We start from the raw sequence: 19,938 nt of genomic DNA on the forward strand, positions 1-19,938 counted from the left end.
TAACGAATATGAATTCAGAGGGCAGAAATGATTAAATATTAAAACATTAGACCTCTCATTGAAGCATCAGTCATACAAAAGTTATACTTAAATCCAAACTTGTTCTATAGTAAATTGGAAGGAATGTCTCATCCTGTGTTCAAGAATGGCCTTTTTTCCTTTATTCAGATTACACCTACTCACTTCCGGTTGTTTTAAAAGGAGATAACCTCCAAAATATCGTTATTTTTTAAACAAGCCTTAGAAAGTTGGTTGCAATTTCAGTTTAATCCACCTGAAAAGACAGAACAAATAATACAACAAATATTGTGGTTAAACTCAAATATACTAATTGATTTAAAAAAAAAAACTTTTTTCAAAGAAATGTTAAAAAAAAGGTATAATTTTAGTGAATGACATAAATAGGATTGGTGGCGTTGTCACACATGCAGCTAACACAGAAAAATGGCTGCTCTACCCAAATTTACAACCAATTAATTGCAGCATTACCACAAAAATGGAAGAGGCAAGTAGAAGGGGTGAAAAAGTAAGGAACTTGTATGTCGGCCCTGTATTAAAGAACATAAATGGTTAAAGAAAAGTGTGATAAATAAAAACATATACCAATTTAATTTAAGGACCAAAAAACTGACAGCTGTGCCATATAAAATGCAAAATAGTTGGGATTTTCGATGAGAGATTTTCGATGTACCCATTCCATGGCACATGGTTTATGAATTGATACGCAAAACAACGGCGGATTCAAAACGTCTAATTTTTCAAGTTAAATTACTATACAAAACTCTTGCAACCAATAGAATGTTATATATATGGGGGATACAATCTGCTGTGAGGAGGCAGAGTCATTAGATTTTTTATTTTGGTATTGTCCATATGTAGCTCGTTTTTGGTCACAGGTCCAGGAATAGCTGAAGAATTGCAACATTTGCCTAGAACTAACGCTGCAGATAGCAATACTGGGTGATTTGAAAAGCCATAGTCAATCAATAATATAATAATTATTTTACCAAAAATGTTTATTTTGAATTTACAATCTGTAGAAGCTATGAGAATAGAAAGGTTCAGTACTATTGTGAAGCATCACAGCACAGTTGAAAAATATATGGCAAATAGAAATCCAATATGGATGATGTTGAAAGATAGATGGGAGGGGTTGAATGGAGCTGAAGAGAGGGACTAATAACAAGATAACCAATGTAAAACATACGGGGTCTGTAAAATGTATATAGGTTCCGAAATGTTGTGAAATAGCACAGTTACAAATAGAAATCAAACTGGATGGACATCAGAAATAGAGGAAGGCCTAAAAACAAACAAAATATAACTATTGTAAAATAGATTGTGTATGTCAAATGTGTATAAAATGTATAAACTGCAGGTAGAAGCCTAAGTGTTTATTAGTTTACTCCAATTGGGGGATGGGTGCTAGGGTTTGCGGGGAATAATAAAGGTATATTCTTAAAAAAAAAAGTATTTATATCTATATAGGTATGTGTATGTATATATGTGTATATGTATGCATGCGTGTATATATATGGATATATATATTTACTCCCCCAAAAATATGGCGGATTGGAAATGATGCAGACAATTACATTGATGGAAGCAACAATCTTTCTGCAATATTAAGAAAAAAAAAATGTAAAAAAGATTGGTAGACCTGAACTGACAATTTTAATTTCTACATAACCCCAAAATCATGCTGTGTTTGGGGGTGCAAGGCCGTATTTTCAAAAAGAGGGGGGGGATTAGGGTTTTATCGATTCGCCATAGGGAAATAATAAATTGTGAAAAGTCAAAGAAGCTTGGATAAACAAGCTCAAAACAAGAAGATCCTGATTAAGCTACTCTACAAACGGTTGCTCCTTTCCAGCGGTGGTGTTTGGTAAACAAAGGAAAAACGGCAAATGACTGGCAGCCTACGATTAACCATCAGATTTGTGGGAAACACTTTGTAACAAGTTGCAAGAATAGTTTCTTACTTTGGTTTCATTGTAGGTTGCATGAGTCATTAGCCGGCAACAACGTGGCTAACATTAGCTACACTAACATGCTGACCAGACCACGTCAACGCGCGCACGCGATCAGGACACGCAGGTTGAAATATCAAAACTAACTCTTTGCTGTTGCTAGCTAATTTGCCCTGGGATATAAACATTGGGTGGTTATTTTACCTGAAATGTACAAGGTCCCCTACTCCGACAAATGAATCCACAGATAAAAGGGTAAACTCAGTTTGTTTCTAGTGATCTCTCCTCCTTCAGGCTTCTTCTTCTTTGGACTTTATACGGTGATTGGCAACAAACTTTAAGATGACGTACTACCGTCAACTGGAGTGTGGACCTCAGTTCATCTTTCAATCCCCCACGTGGGTATATGCTCCTAAAAAACTATGGGAGAGGCGGGACTTGGAACGCATCAAGCATCACAAATGGAACTAAGTTCTATTTTACCGCATGGCTACGCAGACGCTCGTTGATGAGCGCGAGCAGTGTGGGTGCAATGATTAAAAAACATGTGTACATTTATTTTGCAAAGTGAGCAGTGTGGTCAACATGTAACGCTTGTTTTTCTAACTGTCCAGTGCAGTGGTTTGCTTAAATAACCTTTGATTGCTGTAAAGCACTGTCTGTTGCAAATGTTGCTACTCAATAGAATTGTCAATGCATATAAATACAAGACACTGATGTCATGAGGGGCCTGTGAGGATCAGGTTACAATGAATCACGGTTCTACAGAGATATCCCTACCTCCCGCAGAGAGGGAGCGGTATAGAGGGATTGATTGGGGGGGGGGGTTTATGACCTCACGCCCATCGTAATTTATAAGGCAGTAGCCCAACTCCTTCCTAGTCTCTAATGTAAGAGACTGGAATGCGTGTGCCTCATGGAGAATCTACCTTAGAACTGTAACATGCAATAAAATGGACTATGGACACGTTATATTTCATCAGCCAAAATGGTGGTATCAATGATTGATGGAATATGAAAATGTCATTTTTGGTATGTAATTAAAAGTAAAATGAATAATATGATATGATATCATAATATGTACATGACGATTACATACTGTGCGTTGTGTAGAAAATATCCAGATTAAAGAGAATGTTTATTTTTTTTACTTCACCTTAATTTAGCCAGGTAGGCAAGTTGAGAACAAGTTCTCATTTACAACTGCGACCTGGCCAAGAATAAAGCAAAGCAGTTTGACACACAACAACACAGAGTTACATATAGAATAAACAAAACATACAGTCAATAATACAGTTGAAGAAAATCTATATACAGTGTGTGCAAATGAGGTAAGAAAAGGCAGGTAAGGCAATAAATAGGCCATGGTGGCGAAGTAATTACAATATACCAATTAGATACTAGAGTGATTGATGTGCAGGAGATGAATGTGCAAGGAGAGATGCAGGGGTGCAAAGGAGCAAGATAAATAAATAAATAAATACAGTATGGGGATGAGCTATTTACAGATGGGCTATGTACAGGTGCAGTGATCAGTGAGCTGCTCAGACAGCTGGTGCTTAAAGCTAGTGAGGGAGGTAAGAGTCTCCAGCTTCATTCCGGTCATTGGCAGCAGAGAACTGGAAGGAAAGGCAGCCAAAGGGGGAATTGGCGTTGGGGGTGACAAGAGAGATATACCTGCTGGAGTGCGTGCTACAGGTGGGTGCTGCTATGGTGACTTGTAGATGACCTGAAGACAGTGGGTTTGGCGACAAATATGAAGCGAGGGCCAGCCAACGAGAGCGTAGGTCGCAGTTGTGGGTAGTATATGGGGCTTTGGTGACAAAACGGATGGCATTGTGATAGACTGCATCCAATTTGTTGAGTAGAGTGTTGGGGGCTATTTTGTAAATGACATCGCCGAAGTCGAGGATCGGTAGGATGGTCAGTTTTTAGAGGGTATGCTTGGCAGCATGAGTGAAGGGTGCTTTGTTGCAAAATAGGAAGCCGATACTAGATTTTGGATTGGAGATGCTTAATGTGAGTCTGGAAGGAGAGTTTACAGTCTAACCAAACACCTAGGTATTTGTAGTTGTCCACATATTGTAAATCAGAACCGTCCAGAGTAGTGATGCTGGGTGGGCGGGCAGGTGTGGGCAATGATCGGTTGAAGAGCATGTATTTAGTTTTACTTGCATTTAAGAGCAGTTGGAGGCCACGGAAGAAGAGTTGTATGGCATTGAAGCTCGTCTGGAGGTTAGTTAACCTCTTGAGTGTAGGGGGCAGTATTTTGATGTTTGGATGAAAAACGTACCCATATTAAACTGCCTATTTCTCAGGCCCAGAATCTAGAATATGCATATAATTGTCAGATTATGATAGAAAACACTCTAAAGTAAAATATAGTCTGTGAGTATAACAGGGTTTTATCGATTCGCCATAGGGAAATAATAAATTGTGAAAAGTCAAAGAAGCTTGGATAAACAAGCTCAAAACAAGAAGATCCTGATTAAGCTACTCTACAAACGGTTGCTCCTTTCCAGCGGTGGTGTTTGGTAAACAAAGGAAAAACGGCAAATGACTGGCAGCCTACGATTAACCATCAGATTTGTGGGAAACACTTTGTAACAAGTTGCAAGAATAGTTTCTTACTTTGGTTTCATTGTAGGTTGCATGAGTCATTAGCCGGCAACAACGTGGCTAACATTAGCTACACTAACATGCTGACCAGACCACGTCAACGCGCGCACGCGATCAGGACACGCAGGTTGAAATATCAAAACTAACTCTTTGCTGTTGCTAGCTAATTTGCCCTGGGATATAAACATTGGGTGGTTATTTTACCTGAAATGTACAAGGTCCCCTACTCCGACAAATGAATCCACAGATAAAAGGGTAAACTCAGTTTGTTTCTAGTGATCTCTCCTCCTTCAGGCTTCTTCTTCTTTGGACTTTATACGGTGATTGGCAACAAACTTTAAGATGACGTACTACCGTCAACTGGAGTGTGGACCTCAGTTCATCTTTCAATCCCCCACGTGGGTATATGCTCCTAAAAAACTATGGGAGAGGCGGGACTTGGAACGCATCAAGCATCACAAATGGAACTAAGTTCTATTTTACCGCATGGCTACGCAGACGCTCGTTGATGAGCGCGAGCAGTGTGGGTGCAATGATTAAAAAACATGTGTACATTTATTTTGCAAAGTGAGCAGTGTGGTCAACATGTAACGCTTGTTTTTCTAACTGTCCAGTGCAGTGGTTTGCTTAAATAACCTTTGATTGCTGTAAAGCACTGTCTGTTGCAAATGTTGCTACTCAATAGAATTGTCAATGCATATAAATACAAGACACTGATGTCATGAGGGGCCTGTGAGGATCAGGTTACAATGAATCACGGTTCTACAGAGATATCCCTACCTCCCGCAGAGAGGGAGCGGTATAGAGGGATTGATTGGGGGGGGTTTATGACCTCACGCCCATCGTAATTTATAAGGCAGTAGCCCAACTCCTTCCTAGTCTCTAATGTAAGAGACTAGAATGCGTGTGCCTCATGGAGAATCTACCTTAGAACTGTAACATGCAATAAAATGGACTATGGACACGTTATATTTCATCAGCCAAAATGGTGGTATCAATGATTGATGGAATATGAAAATGTCATTTTTGGTAATGTAATTAAAAGTAAAATGAATAATATGATATCATAATATGTACATGACGATTACATACTGTGCGTTGTGTAGAAAATATCCAGATTAAAGAGAATGTTTATTTTTTTACTTCACCTTAATTTCAGGCCAGGTAGGCAAGTTGAGAACAAGTTCTCATTTACAACTGCGACCTGGCCAAGAATAAAGCAAAGCAGTTTGACACACAACAACACAGAGTTACATATAGAATAAACAAAACATACAGTCAATAATACAGTTGAAGAAAATCTATATACAGTGTGTGCAAATGAGGTAAGAAAAGGCAGGTAAGGCAATAAATAGGCCATGGTGGCGAAGTAATTACAATATACCAATTAGATACTAGAGTGATTGATGTGCAGGAGATGAATGTGCAAGGAGAGATGCAGGGGTGCAAAGGAGCAAGATAAATAAATAAATAAATACAGTATGGGGATGAGCTATTTACAGATGGGCTATGTACAGGTGCAGTGATCAGTGAGCTGCTCAGACAGCTGGTGCTTAAAGCTAGTGAGGGAGGTAAGAGTCTCCAGCTTCATTCCGGTCATTGGCAGCAGAGAACTGGAAGGAAAGGCAGCCAAAGGGGGAATTGGCGTTGGGGGTGACAAGAGAGATATACCTGCTGGAGTGCGTGCTACAGGTGGGTGCTGCTATGGTGACTTGTAGATGACCTGAAGACAGTGGGTTTGGCGACAAATATGAAGCGAGGGCCAGCCAACGAGAGCGTAGGTCGCAGTTGTGGGTAGTATATGGGGCTTTGGTGACAAAACGGATGGCATTGTGATAGACTGCATCCAATTTGTTGAGTAGAGTGTTGGGGGCTATTTTGTAAATGACATCGCCGAAGTCGAGGATCGGTAGGATGGTCAGTTTTTAGAGGGTATGCTTGGCAGCATGAGTGAAGGGTGCTTTGTTGCAAAATAGGAAGCCGATACTAGATTTTGGATTGGAGATGCTTAATGTGAGTCTGGAAGGAGAGTTTACAGTCTAACCAAACACCTAGGTATTTGTAGTTGTCCACATATTGTAAATCAGAACCGTCCAGAGTAGTGATGCTGGGTGGGCGGGCAGGTGTGGGCAATGATCGGTTGAAGAGCATGTATTTAGTTTTACTTGCATTTAAGAGCAGTTGGAGGCCACGGAAGAAGAGTTGTATGGCATTGAAGCTCGTCTGGAGGTTAGTTAACCTCTTGAGTGTAGGGGGCAGTATTTTGATGTTTGGATGAAAAACGTACCCATATTAAACTGCCTATTTCTCAGGCCCAGAATCTAGAATATGCATATAATTGTCAGATTATGATAGAAAACACTCTAAAGTAAAATATAGTCTGTGAGTATAACAGGGTTTTATCGATTCGCCATAGGGAAATAATAAATTGTGAAAAGTCAAAGAAGCTTGGATAAACAAGCTCAAAACAAGAAGATCCTGATTAAGCTACTCTACAAACGGTTGCTCCTTTCCAGCGGTGGTGTTTGGTAAACAAAGGAAAAACGGCAAATGACTGGCAGCCTACGATTAACCATCAGATTTGTGGGAAACACTTTGTAACAAGTTGCAAGAATAGTTTCTTACTTTGGTTTCATTGTAGGTTGCATGAGTCATTAGCCGGCAACAACGTGGCTAACATTAGCTACACTAACATGCTGACCAGACCACGTCAACGCGCGCACGCGATCAGGACACGCAGGTTGAAATATCAAAACTAACTCTTTGCTGTTGCTAGCTAATTTGCCCTGGGATATAAACATTGGGTGGTTATTTTACCTGAAATGTACAAGGTCCCCTACTCCGACAAATGAATCCACAGATAAAAGGGTAAACTCAGTTTGTTTCTAGTGATCTCTCCTCCTTCAGGCTTCTTCTTCTTTGGACTTTATACGGTGATTGGCAACAAACTTTAAGATGACGTACTACCGTCAACTGGAGTGTGGACCTCAGTTCATCTTTCAATCCCCACGTGGGTATATGCTCCTAAAAACTATGGGAGAGGCGGGACTTGGAACGCATCAAGCATCACAAATGGAACTAAGTTCTATTTTACCGCATGGCTACGCAGACGCTCGTTGATGAGCGCGAGCAGTGTGGGTGCAATGATTAAAAACATGTGTACATTTATTTTGCAAAGTGAGCAGTGTGGTCAACATGTAACGCTTGTTTTTCTAACTGTCCAGTGCAGTGGTTTGCTTAAATAACCTTTGATTGCTGTAAAGCACTGTCTGTTGCAAATGTTGCTACTCAATAGAATTGTCAATGCATATAAATACAAGACACTGATGTCATGAGGGGCCTGTGAGGATCAGGTTACAATGAATCACGGTTCTACAGAGATATCCCTACCTCCCGCAGAGAGGGAGCGGTATAGAGGGATTGATTGGGGGGGGTTTATGACCTCACGCCCATCGTAATTTATAAGGCAGTAGCCCAACTCCTTCCTAGTCTCTAATGTAAGAGACTAGAATGCGTGTGCCTCATGGAGAATCTACCTTAGAACTGTAACATGCAATAAAATGGACTATGGACACGTTATATTTCATCAGCCAAAATGGTGGTATCAATGATTGATGGAATATGAAAATGTCATTTTTGGTATGTAATTAAAAGTAAAATGAATAATATGATATGATATCATAATATGTACATGACGATTACATACTGTGCGTTGTGTAGAAAATATCCAGATTAAAGAGAATGTTTATTTTTTTTACTTCACCTTAATTTAGCCAGGTAGGCAAGTTGAGAACAAGTTCTCATTTACAACTGCGACCTGGCCAAGAATAAAGCAAAGCAGTTTGACACACAACAACACAGAGTTACATATAGAATAAACAAAACATACAGTCAATAATACAGTTGAAGAAAATCTATATACAGTGTGTGCAAATGAGGTAAGAAAAGGCAGGTAAGGCAATAAATAGGCCATGGTGGCGAAGTAATTACAATATACCAATTAGATACTAGAGTGATTGATGTGCAGGAGATGAATGTGCAAGGAGAGATGCAGGGGTGCAAAGGAGCAAGATAAATAAATAAATAAATACAGTATGGGGATGAGCTATTTACAGATGGGCTATGTACAGGTGCAGTGATCAGTGAGCTGCTCAGACAGCTGGTGCTTAAAGCTAGTGAGGGAGGTAAGAGTCTCCAGCTTCATTCCGGTCATTGGCAGCAGAGAACTGGCAGGAAAGGCAGCCAAAGGGGGAATTGGCGTTGGGGGTGACAAGAGAGATATACCTGCTGGAGTGCGTGCTACAGGTGGGTGCTGCTATGGTGACTTGTAGATGACCTGAAGACAGTGGGTTTGGCGACAAATATGAAGCGAGGGCCAGCCAACGAGAGCGTAGGTCGCAGTTGTGGGTAGTATATGGGGCTTTGGTGACAAAACGGATGGCATTGTGATAGACTGCATCCAATTTGTTGAGTAGAGTGTTGGGGGCTATTTTGTAAATGACATCGCCGAAGTCGAGGATCGGTAGGATGGTCAGTTTTTAGAGGGTATGCTTGGCAGCATGAGTGAAGGGTGCTTTGTTGCAAAATAGGAAGCCGATACTAGATTTTGGATTGGAGATGCTTAATGTGAGTCTGGAAGGAGAGTTTACAGTCTAACCAAACACCTAGGTATTTGTAGTTGTCCACATATTGTAAATCAGAACCGTCCAGAGTAGTGATGCTGGGTGGGCGGGCAGGTGTGGGCAATGATCGGTTGAAGAGCATGTATTTAGTTTTACTTGCATTTAAGAGCAGTTGGAGGCCACGGAAGAAGAGTTGTATGGCATTGAAGCTCGTCTGGAGGTTAGTTAACCTCTTGAGTGTAGGGGGCAGTATTTTGATGTTTGGATGAAAAACGTACCCATATTAAACTGCCTATTTCTCAGGCCCAGAATCTAGAATATGCATATAATTGTCAGATTATGATAGAAAACACTCTAAAGTAAAATATAGTCTGTGAGTATAACAGAACTGATATTGCAGGCGAAATCCTGAGGAAAATCAAACCAGGAAGTGGCTTCTATTTTGAAAGCTCCATGGTCCATAGCCTGCCTTCGCTCCATTTAAAAGGATATCAACCAGATTCATTTTCCTATGGCTTCCCCATGGTGTAAACAGTCTTTAGACATAGTTTCAGGCTTTTATTTTGAAAAATGAGCGAGAAAAATCACATAGCGTCATTGTATGGCTGGGTGCCAGCAGTGTTTTGTATGCGCAACAGCTTGGTGCAGCCATTTTCTCTCTCTCTACTATTGAAGAAGCTACATTCCCGGTTGATATATTATCGATTATATATTGTAAAAACAACCTGAGGATTGATTAAAAAAACATATGAAAGGTTTCTACGAACATTACGGATGCTATTTGGAATTTTCGTCTGCGATGTCGTGACCGCTCGAGCCTGTGGATTTCTGAACATAACGCACCAAACAAATGGAGGTATTTTGGATATAAAATTAATCTTTATGGAACAAAATGAACATTTATTGTGTAACTGGGAGTGAGTGCAAACATCCGAAGATCATCAAAGGTAAGCGATTTAATTTATTGCTTTTCTGACTTTCGTGACCAATCTACTTGGCTGCTAGCTGTTTGTAATATTTTGTCTACTGAGAGAGATGTGCTTACATAAACGCTTGGTATGCTTTCGCCGAAAAGCATTAATGAAATCTGACACACCAGGTGGATTAACAAACAACAAGCTAAACTGTGTTTTGCTATATTGCACTTGTGATTTCATGAAAATTAAATATTTTTAGTAATTTAATTTGAATTTTGCGCTCTGCAATTCAGCGGTGGTTGACGAAAATGATCCCGCTAACGGGATGGGTGCATCAAGAAGTTAACACAGTGTCCAAAGAAGAGCCAGAAGTATACAGAATGGTGTTGTCTGTGTAGAGGTGGACCAGAGAATCACCAGCAACAAGAGCGGCATCATTGATATATACAGAGAAGAGAGTCGGCACGAGAATTGAACCCTGTGGCACCCCCACAGAGACTGCCATAGGTCCGGACAACAGGCCCTCCGAATTGACACACTGAACTCTGAGAAGTAGTTGGTGAACCAGGCGAGGCAGTCATTTGAGAAACCAAGGCTGAGTCTGCCGATTAGATTGCGGTGATTGACAGAGTCGAAAGCCTTGGCCAGGTCGATGAATATGGCTGCCCAGTAATGTCTCTTATCGATGGCAGTTATGATATTGTTTAAGACCTTGAGCGTAGCAGAGGTGCACCCATGACCAGCTCAGAAACCAGATTGCATAGCGAGAAGGTACGGTGGGATTCGAAATGGTCGGTAATCTGTTTGTTAACTTGGCTTTCAAAGACCTTAGAAAGGCAGGGTAGGATAGACATAGGTGTGTAGCAGTTTGGGTCTAGAGTGTCTCCCCCTTTGAAGAGGGGGATAACCGCAGCAGCTTTCCAATCTTTGGGAATCTCAGACGATATGAAAGAGAGGTTGAGTAATACTGGTTGGGTGAAGGAGAAATGGTAGGAGCTTGGGCGGGTTGCTGTGGAGGGTGCCGGGCAGTTGACCGGGGTAGGGGTAGCCAGGTGGAAAGCATGGCCAGCCGTAGAGAAATGCTTATTGACATTCTCAATTATAGTGGATTTATCGGTAGTGACAGTGTTTCCTAGCCTCAGTGCAGTGGGCAGCTGGGAGGAGGTGCTCTGATTCTCCATGGACTTTACAGTGTCCCATAACATTGAGTTTGTCCTACAGGATGCAAATTTCTGTTTGAAAAAGCTAGCCTTTGCTTTCCTAACTGCCTGTGTATATTGGTTCCTAACTTGCATATTACAGGGGCTATTCGATGCTAATGCAGAACGCAACAGGATGTTTTTGTGCTGGTCAAGGGCAGACAGGTCTGGAGTGAACCAAGGGCTATATCTATTCCTGGTTCTACATTTTTTGAATGGAGCATGCTTATTTAATATGGTGAGGAAGGGACTTTTAAAGAATAACCAGGCATCCTCTACTGACGGGATGAGGTCAATGTCATTCCAGGATACCCTGGCCAGGTCGATTATAAAGGCCTGTTCGCTGAAGTGTTTTAGGGAGCATTTGATCATTTGGTCATTTGGTCATTTGACCACAGACCCATTACGGATGCAGGCAATGAGGCAGTGATCGCTGAGATCTTGGTTGAAAACAGCAGAGGTGTATTTAGAGGGCGAGTTAGTTAGGATGACATCTATGAGGGTGCCCGTGTTTACGGATTTGGGGTTGTACCTGGTAGGTTCCTTGATAATTTGTGTGAGATTGAGGGCATTAAGCTTAGATTGTAGGATGGCCGGGGTGTTAAGCATGTCCCAGTTTAGGTCACCTAGCAGCACGATGAACTGTGATTTTAGTTGTCTAAACGAGATCTTAGTAAGTTCTAATACCTTGCCTTGTAACGGGCTACACCCCAGGCAACACATCATAAAGACGGAAACTCCCCTTTGTGACCCAAGGGTATAAAACATGTGAGTTAAGAATTTACATGCAATATAAGTTTACCAAGCGCTGCAGCCGAGGTTAACGACTAGTCGTGACCCCGAAACGCAACACGAGGTTGAAGACAAAGAAAATCATGGTGGAGTAGCTATTCTGTATCTAAGAAGGTGAATTCAAGAAGGACAATCCGGTTATTCTCTTCAAATTATCGGTTGTCTACACGGCCCTCCTACCCAAGCTGGGAGCATCAACATGGCTGATTAGCCTCCTAAGAAGACTATTCTCACAGAACGAGTGCAAGGAAACAGACAACCAAGAGAAAGAACATTGTGACATGTGGACAGAGACTTACACCCGGTAACGAAGGAGACAAGGCCATCAAAAGAAAAGAGCGTGGGCCAAACCTATCCCACTAAGTGGAACTCGGTCTACGAAGAGTTACCCAACGGAGACCTTCAACACATTAATACATAAATTATAATTCTGACCCATAAGAGCAGCAGTTCGGGGCAAGGTGTTAGGGCTAAACTAAGCATAGTTTACAAATGTATCCAAGTGTGCTTTTCTCTCGTGCACGCTCTCTCTCTCTTTAAATCTCCATCTTGTGTAACACATGTCATATTGTGTTGGTCCGCTAGGGACCTGTTGCCATTGTAGGTCTAATCAATAGACTAGACTGTGTGTGTATCTTATGTTATCATTTAGTAGTAGTAGTATTAGTTAGTAAATAAATAAATAAATCGACTCAATTTGTGGCACGGAATGATTGCGAGACCTGGGCTTGTGCAGATTTACAAATTATGTGACGTTCCGAATGAGACTGATGAAATTAATTAGTGACTAATGACGTTGATATTCTTTGAGTTAAATCATTTAAAAAACTTATCCCGTGGTGTCCGAGGCTACGGAGTTAACGGTTACCTGATTAATGTAACGTTATTATAAAACATAGTTAATTATTCAATAAATAGAATGTCTTCACATTATCGATAATACGTCACAACACTGATTTATGCTTGACATCACATTCAATGTTTACTCACTTGCCATCTAGATAGTTAGGCATTTTGTTTTCTTAAACACTGAGTGTACAAAACATTAGGAACTCTTTAAATGACTGACCAGGTGAATCCAGGTTGAAGCTAAGATCCCTTATTGATGTCACCTGTTAAATCCGCTTCAATCAGTGTAGATAAAGGGGAGGAGACTGGTTAAAGAAGGATTTTTAAAAGTCTTGAGACATGGATTGTGTGTGTGTCATTCAGAGGGTGAATGGACAAGACAAAATATTTAAGTGCCTTTGAACGGGGTATGGTAGTAGGTGCCAGGCGCACCGGTTTGAGTGTGTCAAGTACTGCAATACTGCTAGGTTACATCAGAGAGAGACATCCACAAAGAGAAGGCATCTAAATCCTCTCTGACACCTTTACAAGCAGAAACAGCAATGAAACATGAAGAGGGAGGGGAAAGAGATCTTTCTCGTACTACTGTTGGATTCCCAGCATGGCTGTTTGTGTGTGGATTTTTTTTAACCTGGTATCACAATTCATTAGTGAGAGGATTCTTTACAGTGCTCCTTACATTGGTTAAGTTACGCCAGTGGTATTAAAAGTCAGGGTCACAGCCCCAGGGAACTGCAGTATGGTCGCCAAAATGTTTTTTTTTTTAAAGGAACAACATTTTTTTTGAAGACCATCAGGGACCAAATAAGGTGAGACAATTGGTCAACTACAACAGCTAAGATGTTTGCTACCTTTTGAAAACTGTGAGATAACTATTAGTTGCAACAGCACCAACTTAGCCATCTATTCACGGTTATTCATCAATGCTAAATCTTGCTCCTCAATGCTAACATTACCCATCTGCACAAATATTGGGTAAAGGCTGTCGTTATGTTTATAACATTTTATTAGTCACATGCAACGAATACAACAGGTGCAGACCTTAGTCAAATGCTCACTTATGAGCCCCTAACCAACAACGCAGTTAAAAAAAACATGGATAAGACTAAGAAATAAAAGTAATTAAAGAGCAGCAGTAAAATAACAATAGCGAGACAATATACAGGGGGGCACCGGTTAGTTGATGTAATATGTACATGTTGATAGAGTTATTAAAGTGACTCTGCATAGATAACAGAGAGTAGCAGCAGTGTAAAAGAGGGGGGCAATGCAAATAGTCTGGGTAGCCATTTGATTAGATGTTCAGGGGTAGAAGCTGTGGCTTGGGGGTAGAAGCTGTTTAGAAGCCTCTTGGACCTAGACTTCAAATCAAATCAAATCAAATCAAATCAAATTTTATTTGTCACATACACATGGTTAGCAGATGTTAATGCGAGTGTAGCGAAATGCTTGTGCTTCTAGTTCCGACAATGCAGTAATAACGAGCAAGTAATCTAACTAACAATTCCAAAAAAAAAAAAACTACTGTCATACACAGTGTAAGGGGATAAAGAATATGTACATAAGGATATATGAATGAGTGATGGTACAGAGCAGCATAGGCAAGATACAGTAGATGATATCGAGTACAGTATATACATATGAGATAAGTATGTAAACCAAGTGGCATAGTTAAAGTGGCTAGTGATACATGTATGTATGTATGTAGACTTGGTGCTCCAGTACCGCTTGCCGAGAGGTAGCAGAAAGAACAGTCTATGAATAGGGTGGCTGGAGTCTGACCATTTTTAGGGCCTTCCTCTGACACAGCCTGGTAAAGAGGTCCTGGAGGGCAGGAAGCTTGGCCCCTGTGATGTACTGGGCCGATCGCACTACCCTCTGTAGTGCCTTGCGGTCGGCCGAGCAGTTGCCATACCAGGCAGCAGTTGCCATACCAGGCAGTGATGCAACCAGTCAGGATGCTCTCAATGGTGCAGCTGTAGAAACTTTTGAGGATCTGAGGACCCATGCCAAATCTTTTCAGTCTCCTGAAGGGTAATAGGTTTTGTCATGCCTTCTTTACGACTGTCTTGATGTGCTTGGACCATGTTAGTTTGTTGGTGATGTGGACACCAAGGAACTTGAAGCTCTCAACCTGCTCCACTGCAGCCCCGTCAATGAGAATGGGGGTGTGCTCTATCCTCTTTTTCTTGTAGTCCACAATAATCTCCTTTGTCTTGATTACGTTGAGGGAGAGGTTGCTGTCCTGGAATCACACAACCAGGTGTCGGACCTCCTCCCTATAGGCTGTCTCGTCGTTGTCGGTGATCAGTGTTCTGCCATGGCCAGCGAAGACCCGGATCTCAATCCCATTGAGCACGCCTGGGACCTGTTGGATTGGAGGGTGAAGGCTAGGGCCATTCCCCCCAGAAATGTCCGGGAACTTGCAGGTGCCTTGGTGGAAGAGTGGGGTAACATCTCACAGCAAGAACTGCAAATCTGGTGCAGTCCATGAGGAGGAGATGCCCTGCAGTACTTAATGCAGCTGGTGGCTATATCAGATACTGACTGTTACTTTTGATTTGACCCCCAACTTTGTTCAGGGACACATTATCCCATTTATGTTAGTCACATGTCTGTGGAACTTTTTCAGTTCATGTCTCAGTCGTTGAATCGTGTTATGTTCATACAAATATTTACACATGTTAAGTTTGCTGAGAATTAACGCAGTTGACAGTGAGGACATTTCTTTTTTTTGCTGAGTTTAGTTGTACATTTCAACAGGGAAATGGTTGTGTTTTTGTATTCTTATGATTGGGACCTCCTGGCTTATTATGTCCTAGTTTATGCACTGCTTATCCTTTAACATCATGCTGTGTGTGAATGCTGTCTTTCCATCGGCCCTATGCAGTGGTGTCGTGGTGCCTGAAGTGGGTATACTCAAATTTTGCCAAAAAGTTCCCAAACGGACCACCCAGTGAATGAATGGCACCCGGTGTGTAAAATCCACAGTTTTCGTATAGATTGTTCACTCTCAAATCACACTTTTTTTTTTATATAGAAAAAGTCAACAACAATGCTTAAACCACAATCTGATTGGGTGGGCCTGGCTCCCCAGTGGATGGACCTCTGTCCACCCAGGTCCATCCATGTCTATGCTCCTGATGTAAACAGGCATCCTGACAACTGCGCATCACAAATTGTCCACTAACCAACACACCGGACTAAACTTTTTCAATACCTGCTTTGCATACCCATTGTTGCTTTAGTTAGAATTTACTGTAGATATAAGTTGAAACATCTTTTCTACCCTACCGGCTACCGATGTCATTCTTCTGTGAGCTGCTCCATGCCAAAACCAGCTGAGAGCTGCACACTCTTACTCCCTGCAGATGATATTCTGCTGAAACTAAGCTGTGTGCACAGCGAGCATGTGACTATATTTTATGTGCACGATCTCTCTTTTGTACTACATACTTAAGTCATATACCTCCACTACATTACTTTTATACGCATCAGTAGGGGTTAAGTAGTGAGTATAAATAATGCCCACTGGGTTTACACTTACACCCTTCACTATACCAATAGCCCTTTGTGTTTTATAAAAAGTGGACTCTCCTACCTGAGTGCACTGAAGGCTTATAGGTTTGTCACTGCGCAAACATGTCTATAATAGAAATGAAGGCTGTTAAGATATTGATGTCTCAAGAAAGGAGTGTACATATTTGGCCTGGCGAAGAGGTGTTATACAGTGCATTTTCCTAATCAATCTACACACAATACCTTAATGACAAAGCGAAAATAGGTTTAGACATTTTTGCTAATTAATTAAAAATAAACAGTAATACCTTATTGGGTGGGCCCAATAAGTATTCAGACCCTTTGCTATGAGTCTCGAAATTGAGCTCAGGTGCACCCTGTTTCCATTGATCATGGAATGTTTTTACAATTTGATTGGAGTCCACCTGTGGTAAATTCAATTGATTGGACATGATTTGAAAAGGCACACACTTGTCTATATAAGGTCCCACAGTTGACCGTGCATGTCTGAGCAAAAACCAAGTCATGAGGTCGAAGGAATTGTCCGTAGAGCTCCGAGACAGGATTGTGTCGAGGCACAGATCTGGGGAAGGGTACCAAAAAAATGTCTGCATCATTGAAGGTTCCCAAGAACACACGGGCCTTTATCATTCTTAAATGGAAGAAGTTTGGAACCACCAATACTCTTCCTAGAGCAGGCCACACATCCAAACTGTGCAATCTGGGGAGAAGGGCCTTGGTCAGGGAGGTGATCAAGAACCTGATGGTCACTCTGATAGAGCTCCAGTTCCTCTGTGGAGATGGAAGAACTTTCCAGAAGGACAACCATCTCTGCAGCATTCCACCAATCAGGCCTTTATGTAAAAGGCACATGAGAGCCTGCTTGGAGTTTGCCAAAAGACACCTAAAGGACTGACCATCAGAAACAAGACTCTCTGGTCTGATGAAACAAAGATTGAACTCTTTGGCCTGAATGCCAAGCGTCATGCCTGGAGGAAACCTGGCATCATCCCTACGCTGAAGCATGGTGGTGGCAGCCTCATATTGTGGGGATGTTTTTTAGCAGCAGGGACTGGAAGACTAGTCAGGATCGAGGGAATGATGAACAGAGCAAAGTACAGAGAGATCCTTGATGAAAACCTCCAGAGCGCTCAGGACCTCAGATTGGAGTACGTTCACCTTCCAACTGGAAAATGACCCTAAGCACACAGCCAAGACAACGCAGGAGTGGCTTCAGGACAAGTCTCTGAATGTCCTTGAGTGGCCCAGCCAGAGTCCGGACTTGAAACCGATCAAACATCTGGAGAGACCTGAAAATAGCTGTGCAGCGACTCTCCCCATCCACTCTGACAGAGCTTGAGAGGATCTGCAGAGAAGGTGTGAAACCCGCCAAATACAGGTGTGCCAAGCTTGTAGTGTCATACCCCAAAAGACTCAAGGCTGTAAGCGCTGCCAAAGGTGCTTCAGAGGAAAGGGTCTGAATACTTATGTAAATGTGATTTTCTCTGTGTAGATTAAAAAAAAAAAAAAAAACTTCATCTATTTTAGAATAAGGCTGTACCGTAACAAAATGTGGGAAAAAGGGGTCTGATTACTTTGCAAATGCACTGTACTTTCGGTTTTGTACACAAGCTTCAAACAGCTGAAAATACAATATTTTTGGTTATGGAAAACATATTTCACAGCGGTTTAGATGATAAAATGATTCTCTACACTATACTTGCTTGTTTTGTGACAATTTTTGGCGGCTGGTCAGATCAGCACACCAGTAAATAGCTAACATTAGACCGTAAGTCAGATGGTTCGTTGCAGAAAAAGGTACATGTTCAAAATGATAACCAGCTAACATTAGCTAGCTATGTTGGCTATTAGTTCCTATCTAGCTAACATAGTAGGTAATATAGTTAGCTAGCCAACACCACAGATGAAAGGGTTAGTTATCGTCATCTTTGCCTGCATTTAGCTATGCTAAGCTAGGTCACAAGCACTTCGCTACACTAGCAATCAAATCTGCTAACCATGTGTATGTAAAAAATACAATTTGATTGCATGCAGGTCAAGGCATGTTGACACAATCCTGATTATTAGTGAATTAACTAAACTAGTATTTGCAACAGGAGTTCGATTTTGGTCACTATGTTCAATTCATCCTTTTCTCAAAACTGCACCATTCTGTTGAGCTTGCTGCTGATGATTATTTTCTCTGTTAGACCTTCCTCGGCATTGTGCAGTGCTCGTGGCTCAGGTGGTGAGTGGCAGCAGCTTTGTTATGTAGAGGGACTATCGGCAAACCCGATATAAAAGGGCTGATAGCCTAGAAAAGGTTAATACCGGCTTGGCCGATTTTCGATTGATCTCTATACAAATATTAGGAACACCTTCCTAATATTGAGTTGCATCCCCTTTTTGCCCTCTAAACAGCCTCACATTGGACTCTACAAGGTGTCGAAAGCATTCCACAGGGATGCTGACCCATGTTGACTCCAATGCTTCCCACAGTTGTGTGAAGTTGGCTGAAAGTCCTTTGGGTGGTGGACCATAATCGTTCAAAGGCACTTAAATATTTGGCTTGCCCATTCACCCTCAATGGGCCACTCACGCAATCCATGTCTCAATTGTCTCAAGGCTTAAAAATCCGCCTTAAACATGTCTCCTCCCCTTCATCTACACTGATTTAAGTGGATATAATAGGTGACATCAATAGGGGATAATAGATTTCTCCTGGATTTACCTGGGTAGTATGTCATGGAAAGAGCCGGTGTTCCTAATGTTTTGTGCAGTCAGTGTACAAAGATTGAAACAAAACAAAAACCTTTCCGTTATACAACTTATCAAGCTTTGGAAATACACAGAACAAAAATAAACGCAACATGTTAAGTGTTGGTTCCATGTTTCATGAGCTGAAAAAAATACTCAGAAATGTTCCATTTCACACAAAAATATTATTTCTCTAAAATTTTGTGCACAAATTTCTTTATATTTCTGTTGGGGAGAATTTCTCCTTTGCCAAGATAATCCATCCACCTGAAAGGTGTAGCACATCAAGAAGCTAATTACACAGGTGCACCATGTGCTGGGGACAATAAAATGCCACTTTAAAATGTACAGTTGTGTCACAACACAATGTTTGAAGTTGAGGGAGTGCGCAGTTGGCATGCTGACTGCAGGAATGCCCAACAGAGCTGTTGCCCGAGAAGTTAATGTTCATTTCTCTACCATAAGTTGCATCCAATGTCGTTTTAGAGAATTTGGCAGTGCGTCCAACCGGCCTCACAACCACAGACCACGTGTAACCACGCCAGCCCAGGACTTCCACATCCGGCTTCTTCACCTGTGGGATTGTCTGAGGGCGTGTGTGTGTGGGGTAAAACTCATTCTGATTGGCTTGGCCTGGCTCCTCAGTGGGTGGGCCTATGCCCTCCCAGGCCCACCCATGGCTGCACCACTGCCC

The 19,938-nt window shown here is 41.6% G+C and overlaps 1 protein-coding gene across 12 annotated transcripts in view; it reads right to left on the reverse strand.

The window, feature by feature from the left end:
• The window catches only part of LOC112223839 (eukaryotic translation initiation factor 3 subunit C-like), an 80,137-nt gene that overhangs the window by 19,950 nt on the left and 40,249 nt on the right, over window positions 1-19,938 (reverse strand). The window lies entirely within an intron of this gene.

Source organism: Oncorhynchus tshawytscha, linkage group LG24, assembly GCF_018296145.1.
Source record: "Oncorhynchus tshawytscha isolate Ot180627B linkage group LG24, Otsh_v2.0, whole genome shotgun sequence".
In the NCBI taxonomy this organism is placed as follows: domain Eukaryota; kingdom Metazoa; phylum Chordata; class Actinopteri; order Salmoniformes; family Salmonidae; genus Oncorhynchus; species Oncorhynchus tshawytscha.